This window comes from Pristis pectinata, chromosome 27 (genome assembly GCF_009764475.1).
Source record: "Pristis pectinata isolate sPriPec2 chromosome 27, sPriPec2.1.pri, whole genome shotgun sequence".
Taxonomy (NCBI): domain Eukaryota; kingdom Metazoa; phylum Chordata; class Chondrichthyes; order Rhinopristiformes; family Pristidae; genus Pristis; species Pristis pectinata.
In genome coordinates this window covers 4,911,018-4,920,605 of record NC_067431.1, presented here as the reverse complement: position 1 = coordinate 4,920,605, position 9,588 = coordinate 4,911,018, and the positions used below count along the sequence as shown (strand labels likewise).

General features: G+C 50.6%; 1 protein-coding gene across 4 annotated transcripts in view; it reads left to right on the top strand.

Moving 5' to 3' along the window:
• Positions 1 to 1,358: 1,358 nt before the first annotated feature.
• Positions 1,359 to 9,588, top strand: part of st3gal4 (ST3 beta-galactoside alpha-2,3-sialyltransferase 4) — a 90,874-nt gene continuing 82,644 nt past the window's right edge. The window contains exon 1 of one of the 4 annotated variants that reach the window (XM_052039900.1): positions 1,359 to 1,376. The gene's annotated coding sequence lies outside the window, so the exon portion shown is untranslated. Of the gene's footprint in view, positions 1,377 to 1,396; positions 1,586 to 2,944; positions 3,061 to 9,588 lie in introns of those variants that run through there. The other 3 variants (XM_052039897.1, XM_052039898.1, XM_052039896.1) reach the window with 3 other exon arrangements.

Genomic DNA, 9,588 nt, shown 5'->3' with positions numbered 1-9,588 from the left:
CCAATGTAAGATCTCTTCTGACTAGACACCTTGTAGCCCTCATGACTCAACACTGAATTCAACAATTTCGGATAACCAGCTTGTCCAGCTTGTATCAGAAATGGACAGTATTGATGAAAGGTCACTATGTTTTCTTTCTCCTCAGATGCTGCCTGAGTTGCTGAGTATTTTCAACATGAGTTTTTATTCAAATTTCCTGCAGCGGCAATGTTTTGGATTTATTTTCTCTCCTCTTTTCTCATCCATCTTGTTCTATTTCAGTCAGATCAGCTGTGATTAGCAAACCATCACCACTAATAGATGTTGTGAGTTGGTTAGTAGATGGGAAACAAAGAGTAGGAATGATCAGATGCTTCCTGTGTTGGCAGGCTCTGACCAGTGGGGCACTGCAGGGATCGTTGCTTGGGGCCCAACTATGCACAATCTAACTCAACAATTTTGGCCAAGGGGATCAAATGTAGTATTTCCAAGTTTGCCCAGGACAAGAAACTAATTGGGAACATGTGCAGTGACGAAGGCTTCAAGGGGATATAGACATGCTGAATGATGGGTCAACAAACTCTGCAGTTGGAGTACATTGTGGAAAATGTGAGATTGAACACTTTGTACTTTGTTAGAAATGCTGAGTATGTTCTAAGGGATGAGAGAATGGGAAAATGTTGATGTTCAGAGTGATCTGGGCATCCCAGAACCATGACATACAGGTGCAACAGGCAATGAGGAAGGCAGTGTGATGACCTCGACTGCAAGATGACTTGAGCACCTGAGGAATATGAGACAACACTGGAGCATTGTGCATAATCTTGGTCTTCCTTCCTACTTGCTCTAGACAGAGGCCAGTAAAAATTCACCAGGTAATTTCTTGGGAGAGTGGGTCTGTTCCATGAGATTGCCGAGATTAAGCCTCTGCTGTCTAGAGATAGGTCTCAAGAGGCGACTTTACCGGGGGTTAGGATAGATGCGGGTAGGATGAGGAATCTGGATCTTGGAAGCACAACACTCGAAATCTGTGGGTTTTGTTTTACTTTTGTACAATACCTATCTGATTAAAGTGCCTCCTTCAAATTTAAATGCCCGTACATGTCCCTAGGGATGGGATATTTATTTTGGGATTGCAAAGTGACGTAGTTATCATGTGTTTTGTTCAGGTAATATACGAAAAGAGTTTGATGTGTGATGGATGTTTAGTAGCTGTTATTAGATGCATGTTTAGGAGTTGGTGTGATATATATATATATACTTGTAGAGACATAGTTTGATTAATTTCCTTGATATTTTATATGATGGTTAATCTATCTCCCTGCCGGCAGTGTGTCTACGTGTATGTAGGAGGTGAGGGGGTGATAACTGAGCGGATACCGCACGGAGTCTGCAGGGTGAGCTGTTTTAATGATTTAACGAATGAAGCGGCGTTGCGGTGGGGACTGCTCCCTCGTGGAGATCCCAGAGTGTGCAGGCGACGGGAGCTCCCTCCGACCGGTGGCTGCCCCCGGGAGGGTAACGGGCGGCGTGGGCAGCACTAGTCGCCGGCGGGAGGTGAGTGCAGCGGCCGGGGACAGGGAGTGAGGAGGAAGAGGAGGAGGTGGTGAGTTCCTTTGTTGTTGCTGCTGCGAAAATGAAGGTTCGGTCTGGAGAGCGTCCCTTCCGCTGGTGGGGAGAGGGGAGGTTGGCCAGGGGACCGCGCTTGCAGCCTGCACCGAGTGAGCCCGCCACCCCCTCACCCACCGTCCCCGGTACCTCGCCAAGCAGTCGCTGCCCCCTCGCCCAGCGGCCCCTCACACTCCCCCACCCCCTCCCACTCCCCCCTGCTCTCACATTCCCCCCTCATACAACACATCCTCAACCCCCTGAACCCTCTCCCTCCTCCCCCTCTCTACCTACCCCCCTCCTCCCCACCCCCTCTCCCTCCTCCCTCTCTCTACCTACCCCCCTCCCCACCCCCCTCTCCCTCCTCCCCCTCTCTACCTACCCCCCCCTCCCCACCCCCCTCTCCTACCCCCTCCTCCCCACCCCCCTCCTCTCCTCCCCCCTCCTCCCCCACCCCCTCCCCCCCTCCTCCCCCCTATCCCCTCCCCCCTCACCCCCCACATCCCCCCCCTCCCCCCCCACATCCCCCCCTCCCAACCTCCCCCCCCACATCCCCCCCTCCCAACCTCCCCCCCACCCATCCCACCCTCCCCCTCCCCTCCCCCCACCCATCCCACCCTCCCCCCTCCCCTCCTCCCCTCCCCCCCTCCTCCCCCTCTCCCTCCCTCCCCTCCTCCCCCCTCTCCCTCCCTCCCCCCCTCCCCCTCCCCCCTCCCCCCCCCCTCCCCTCCCTCCCCCCCTCCCCTCCCTCCCCCTCCCCTCCCTCCCCCTCCCCTCCCTCCCCCTCCCCCTCCCCCCCTCCCCCTCCCCCCCCTCCCTCCCTCCCTCCCCCCTCCCCCCCCTCCCTCCCTCCCCCTCCCCCCCTCCCCTCTCCCCCCTCCTCCCCTCTCCCCCCTCCCCCCCTCTCCCCCCTCCCCCCCTCTCCCCCCCTCTCCCCCCTCCCCCTCCCCCCCTCTCCCTCCCCCTCCTCCCATCTCCCACACCTCCCCCCATCTCCCACCCCTCCCCCATCCCCCCCTCCCCTCCCCCTCCCTTCTTCCCCTCCCCCTCTCCCCTCCCCCCCTCCCCCTCTCCCCTCCCCCCCTCCCCCCCCCTCCCCCCCTCCCCCCTCCCTCCCCCCCCTCCCTCCCTCCCTCCCCCCCTCTTCCCCCTCCCTCCCCCCCTCTTCCCCCTCCCTCCCCCCCTCTTCCCCCTCCCTCCCCCCCTCTTCCCCCTCCCTCCCCCCCTCTTCCCCCTCCCCCCCTCTTCCCCCTCCCCCCCTCTTCCCCCTCCCCCCCCTCTTCCCCCTCCTCCTACCACCCTCTCAGCCCCAACTACCCCTCCCCCACTAACCCTTCACGCTCCCCCACCCACTCATCGCCCCTACTACCCCTCACCACCCCCACCCCCGTGTGGGATCCGGGACAGCTTGATGTCGAAGCGCAGATGCGGGAGTCGCTCTGTCCCTGTCACGGTGTGTGCCGGGACGGTGAGGTGAGTGGGTGTGTGTGGGACTCCATGGCTTGTTGTCGGACCGGTGTGAGCCTCCAGCCGGGCTGTACCCCCGCTGTCCCAGATCAGGCTCCAGCCGGGCGCCGCGGGTCCGGTTGGGAGCGGCCCGCTGACTGACGCCCGGATACCGGGCTGCTGATGGAAGTGGTTACTTCCGAGCGGGGCAGACAGCTGAGCCTGGCTTCGGAGTACCGGGGCTTCCAGCCAGGTTATTGGTGGCCCTGGGGTCACCTTCCTCGCCCACCCCTCAGCTTTCGAGACGGCCCGAAGCAGGCCGTGAGCAGCTGCAGGGGCTTGTTTCAAAAAAATGGCTCTGGAAGCTTGACCGTGTGTGTGGGGAAGTGTATGAGAGATAGTCTGTATACACGTGTGTGTGTGTGAGAGAAGGACTGTGTATAACCGTGTGTGTGTGTGTGTGTGTGTGTGAGAGAGAGAGAGAGAGGGCTCTGTGTGTGTGTGTGTGAGAAGGGGTTCTGTATACCTGTGTGTGTGTGTATGGGGGTGGGGGCTCTGTACGTGTGTGTGTAAGAGAGAGGGGGGGTTCTGTATACCTGTGTGTGAGAGAGTGAGGGGGGGGGTGTTCTGTATACCTGTGTGTGAGAGAGTCGGGGGGGGGGGTGGTCTCTGTACGAGTGTGTGTGAGAGAGGGGCTGTGTATACTGTGTGTGTGTGTGTGAGAGAGAGAGGGGCTGTGTATACCGTGTGTGTGAGAGAGAGAGGGGCTGTGTATACCGTGTGTGTGTGTGAGAGAGAGAGGGGCTGTGTATACCGTGTGTGTGTGTGAGAGAGAGGGGCTGTGTATACCGTGTGTGTGTGTGTGAGAGAGAGGGGCTGTGTATACCGTGTGTGTGTGTGTGAGAGAGAGGGGCTGTGTATACCGTGTGTGTGTGTGTGAGAGAGAGGGGCTGTGTATACCGTGTGTGTGTGTGTGAGAGAGAGGGGCTGTGTATACCGTGTGTGTGTGAGAGAGGGGCTGTGTATACCGTGTGTGTGTGAGAGAGCGGCTGTGTATACCGTGTGTGAGAGAGGGGCTGTGTATACCGTGTGTGTGAGAGAGAGAGAGGGGCTGTGTATACCGTGTGTGTGAGTGAGTGAGAGAGAGACAGAGAGAGAGAAGGGGGTTCTGTATACTTGTGTGTGAGAGAAAGAGAGGGAGGGGTTCAAGATATGAAACAAAAACAGGATGTTGGAAGTGCTCAGAAGGTCAAGTAGCATCTGTGGAAAGAGGGCGGTTATTCCTTTAATTTAACAGAGTTGACCAGCATTTCCTGTTTTTAGTTCACTCTTAGTCACTGCAGCCACTTGCTGAATTATTTGGCTGCATTGTGTACTTCTAGAAAGGAAGGCCTTGCCGATTAATGAACTCGTTAAAAAATGTTACTATCTTACGTAGTTACTTTATCAATAAAAGTAGGCAATAGCCATTTAGCCCATTGTGTCTGCTCTGCCATTCAATGAGATCACAACTGATCTTTCTCAGTACTACTTTTCTGCTTTAACCCTATATCCTTTGATTCCTTTAGTATCCATAATTTTTCATTTTGTGACTTGAATATACTCAGAGGCTGAAATTCCACATCCCTTGTGCATGATGAATTCCAAGGATTCGTTATCCCACAGTGAAAAAGTTTCTCTTCCTTATCTTGAACAGACAACTCATTACTTTGAGGCTGTGACAATTTCATAAAACCAGCTACTCCAGTTTGTAGACACCCCAACCAGGGGAAACAAGGGGGATATGATGATTCCTACTTCTACCCTGACAAATCCTTTGAGAAATTTCTCTGTTTTAATGAGATCGTCTAAACCCCAGTGAGTATAGGCCCAGTCTGTTTATTCTTTCCTGACTGGAAGATCTCAAAAATCCCATTCATTCTAATGTTTATAGAATTTCTTGAAATATGTCATCAGAGAGCTCCCAGTTGCCCATGTGTATGCATCTTACTTCCCCTGCCAACAACATTTGGAAGAGTATGACCACAATCTCATGTGCGATGCCTGTGTACCTCAAAATAATGCTTGGGAAGAGAAACCCCATTTTGGAATCTCTGTATACCCGTGTGTGTGTGACAGAGAGAGAGGGCTCTGTATACGTGTATGTGTGTGAGAGAGAAGGGCTCTGTATACCTCTGTGTGTGTGAGAGAGAGGGAAATGGGGGGGGCTCTGTATACCTGTGTGTGTGTATGAGAGAGAGAGGGGCTCTGTGTGCTCATGTGCGTGAGAGAGGGAGGGGTTCTGTGTGCCTTCATGGTGGGGGTGGGGCTCATTATACCCGTGTGTGTGTGTGAGAGACAGAGAAAGGGCTCTGTGTGTGTGAGAGAGAGGGGCTCTGTATACGTGTGTGCGTGAGAGAGAGAGAGAGATGGGGGTCTCTGTACACCCATGTGTGTGTGAGAGAGAAGGGGTCTGTATGTGTACTTGTGCGTGAGAGAGAGAGGCTCTGCTCATGTGCGTGAGAGAGGGAGGGGTTCTGTGTGCCCGCGTGTGTGTGTGTGAGAGAGGGGAAGGGGCTCTGTGTGCTCCTGGTCATGAGAGAGAGAGGGGCTCTCTGTGCTCGTGTGTGAGAGAGGGAGGGGTTCTGTGTGCCCATGCATGTGAGAGAGCGAGAGGGTATGTGTTGGTGCATGAGGGGGAGAAAGAGAGAGAGGTGTGTATATGCATGAGAAAGAGGGAGAGAGAAGAGCCTGTATGCTCGTGATTGAGTGCAAGTGAGAGGGAGGGAGTAAGTGTCAGTCTGTATGAACTGGGTCAGTGTAGCAGTGTGTGTGTGTGCACAAGAGGAGTGTCTATATGTCTGTGTGCATGAGAGAGTTTGTATCCCTGTGTGTATTGGGGAGATTATGTGTGTGTGGGGGGGGGGGTGGTGGTGAGTGACAAATTAGAATGTCTTTCCTTCCCACTCCCCTGCATGACAACTTTTGGCATTGTTAATAAAAATAAATGATCATTTATCTTGGGGTTGTTGGTACAATTGATCAATAGCCCTCTGTTTATAGCCAATCTGCTACATCATGTTTAATCTTTTCATCATGTGAAATCTATTGCAAAGACTAATTTAAGAAACTGCTAATTCCGAAATTGTTTATAGTCTTGGTTGCATTCATACCACACCCCCTTGCCCTCTGTTTTTTATGTATTCACAAACTGTTAGTTATGCTGTTGGCCATGGCATTCATTGCACCTTTGTTTTGTTTGTTTTTAGATCTTTATCACATTCTGCATATACTCTTGTTGCTTTTAATGTTTTTTTAAATTATTGGAATTTTCACTTTTTACATTCTTGCCGTCATTTCCTTTTAGCCTTGGATCAGTCTCTACTTTTATGTGTTGACTGACCATTACTGTTTAATTGCACAAAGAATTGTTGGCACTCCAAATGATGGTGGATTGAATCTTTAGATATCGTGGCTGAGTTGTGGACAAGATTAACAAATACTACAACACCCCAAATTAGTCTGGAGTAATTTCTACAAGTCAGAGGGAGACAGGAGATGGTGGGATCAGGATTGCTGGTTACTTAGAAAAATGTGAGGTAGCTGGATCAACGCCGGCATTGAATTTGGACACGGCAAAGACTATCCCAGTCTGGTCAGCCTTGTAAATTCCTCCTCTCAAACATTTGGAGACTGGAGTCAAAACTGGAAGAGCTGTCCTATAGGCTATAAAAACATAGAAATATAGATCAGTACAGCACAGGAACAGGCTCCTTGACCTACCATGTCTTTGCTGACTATGATGATGGAACCTGGAGCAACAGACACTGGTTAGACCACACTTAGAATAATGTGTTCTATTCTGGTCATCTCACCATAGGAAGGATGTGGAAGCTTTAGAAAGGGTGCAGAGGAGATTTACCAGGATGCTACCTGCATTGGAGAGCACGTCTTATGAGGATAGGTTGAGCGAGCTGGGGCTTTCCTCTTTGGAGTGAAGGAGGATGAGAAGTGACCTGATAGAGGTGTACAAGATGATGAGACATAGATCGAGTGGACAGCCAAAGACTTTTTTCCAGGGTGGAAATGGCTAACACGAGAGGGTATAATTTTAGGGTGATTGGAGGAAGGTACAGGGGGAATGTCAGAGCTAAGTTTTTTTTACACAGAGAGTGGTGGGTGCCTGGAACATGCTGCCAGGGGTGCTGGTAGAGGGAAATGCATTGGGGACATTTAAGATCCTCTTAGACAGGAACATAGATGATAGAAAAATGGAGGGGTATGTGGGAGGGAGTGATTAGATTGATCTTAGAGTAGGTTAAAAGGTTGTCACAACATTGTGGGCCGAAGGGCCTGCACTGTGCTGTAATGTTCGATGTAACACAATCTGCTGGAGAAATTCAGCAGGGTCGAGCAGCATCTGTGGTGGGGAAAGGAACTGTCGATGTTTTGGGTCTAAACCTTGCATCAGGACTGAGAGCGGGGAGGGAAGACGGCCAGTATAAAGACGAGAGTGGGATGGGTGAGACGGGGGCCAGTGGATGACGAATGGACTGAGGGGGGGTGAAGGATGATGGGCAGAAGGCGCTGGGAGACAGAGGCGTCCACCTCTCACTGATGTAAGGCTGCCGGCCTCTAATATCCTGGTTTGTTCTTGTTGCTTTTCTTAAACAAAGGAACAACATTGGTTATTCTCCTGTCTCCTGGCACCTTGCCCATAGTTCAGGTCAAGTTTATTGTCATATGCACAAGTATAGTGAGGTACAGGTACAATGAAAAACTTGCTTGCTGCAGAGTCACAGGCGGAGGATACAAAGAGGAAATGAAGATCTTTATCGTGGCCCTAGCAGTTTTCTCCCTTGCTTCCCTGTGTCCTGGGATAGATCCTGTCAGACCCTGGGGATGTCCAGTTTAATGTTTTTCAATATGTCTCCCTAATCTCACCATCATCCTTGTGCTTCTCCTTGGTGAATATTGAGGAGTTTCCTTAAGGACCTTGCCCACTTCCTTTGGCTCTATGCATAGCTTTGAAATTGAGTGGAACGACCCTTTCCCTAGCTGCTCTCTTGCTTGTAGTATACATATAAAAATGCCTTGGGATCACTAAGGACATTTCAAGGCCCCTTTTGGCCCTCCAATTTCTTGATTAAGTTCCTTCCTGCTTCCTTTATATTTCTCAAGGGCCTTGTCTGATTTCACTTTACACATGCTTTTATTTTCTTTTTGACAAAAATTACAATATCTCTTGTATAGTCCACTTATGGCTCCAGATTTCAGTGTTCCCTCGCCATTCTTGCCTTTCACCTGCACAGGAACATTCTGGTCCTGACCTCTCATTGACTGCCCTTTAAAAGACTTCACACCTCCGATGTGGATTTATCCTCCGACAACTATCCTCAATCTCTTTCTCCCCTTCCCGTCTAATACTGTTCTATTCAGCCTTCCCCCAATTTTGCACTTTTACCTGAGGATCAGTCTTATTCTTACCCATAACTATCTGAAAACTTGCTGAATTATGGTCATTGTTGCAAAATGCTCCCCCACTGAAACTCCAAATCACCTGGCCAGGCTCACTCCCCATTTCTAAGGTCTAGTACGGCCCCTTCCCCTAGTTGGACTATCCACATGTTGTTTCAAGAAACCCTCCTAGGTGCACCTAACACATTCTGCCAGAAGCCCCTGGCACTATGAGGAAGTCCCAGTCAATACTGGAGAAGTTAAACTCACCCACTACATTGTTGTTTTTATCTTTCCATGATATGCCCGTGTATCTGTTCCTCTAGTTCCAGCTGGCTATTGGGAAGCTTGTAGTGTAACCCCATCATAGTGATTGCATCTTTCTTATTCTTGAACTCTGCCCAAATGGCTTCGCTGGATGAGCCCTCCAAGATTTCTTCTTAGTGCAGCCGTGACATTCTCCCTAATCAGTAATGCATCCCTCCATCTCTTTTACATCCTCTCAGTCACGTCTAAAATATCTAAACCCTGGAACGTTGAGCTGCCAGTCCTGTCCTTCTCTCAACCAAGTTTCTGTAATTGCCACAATATCGTAGTTCCATGTACTAATTCAGGCTCTAAGCTCACTTGCCCTACCTATTATACTTCATGCATTGAAATAAAAAAAAACTTCAGGCAGTGTTCATTGTTCGGGCCTTTCTTGTTTTGCTATGAGACTTACTTGACTTCAAACTTCTCAATCACTGTTCCTGCTGATTACTGCTCTGGTTCACAGCCCCTCTTACACTAGTTTAAACCTTCTCGAGCAGCATTAGCAAATATCGCTGCAAAGATATTGGTGCCCCCAGTTTAGGTGCAACCCGTCTTTATACAGGCAGCAGTCAACATTAGTCTGACAGTTGTGCTCACAGTATCATACTTAACAGACAACCTGTCAGACTCCACCATCACAAACCCTGGGTATGTCCTGTCATACTGCAAAACAGACCCACTGGAGGTGACAGCACAGTAGTTTGCAGGTGGGAAGAAGTAGTCCTGAATGTTGACTGCAGACCTCATAGCATCACTACTAACCCCAGCAGTTCATTCCAGACCCTAATCATTATGTAAGTATAAGAC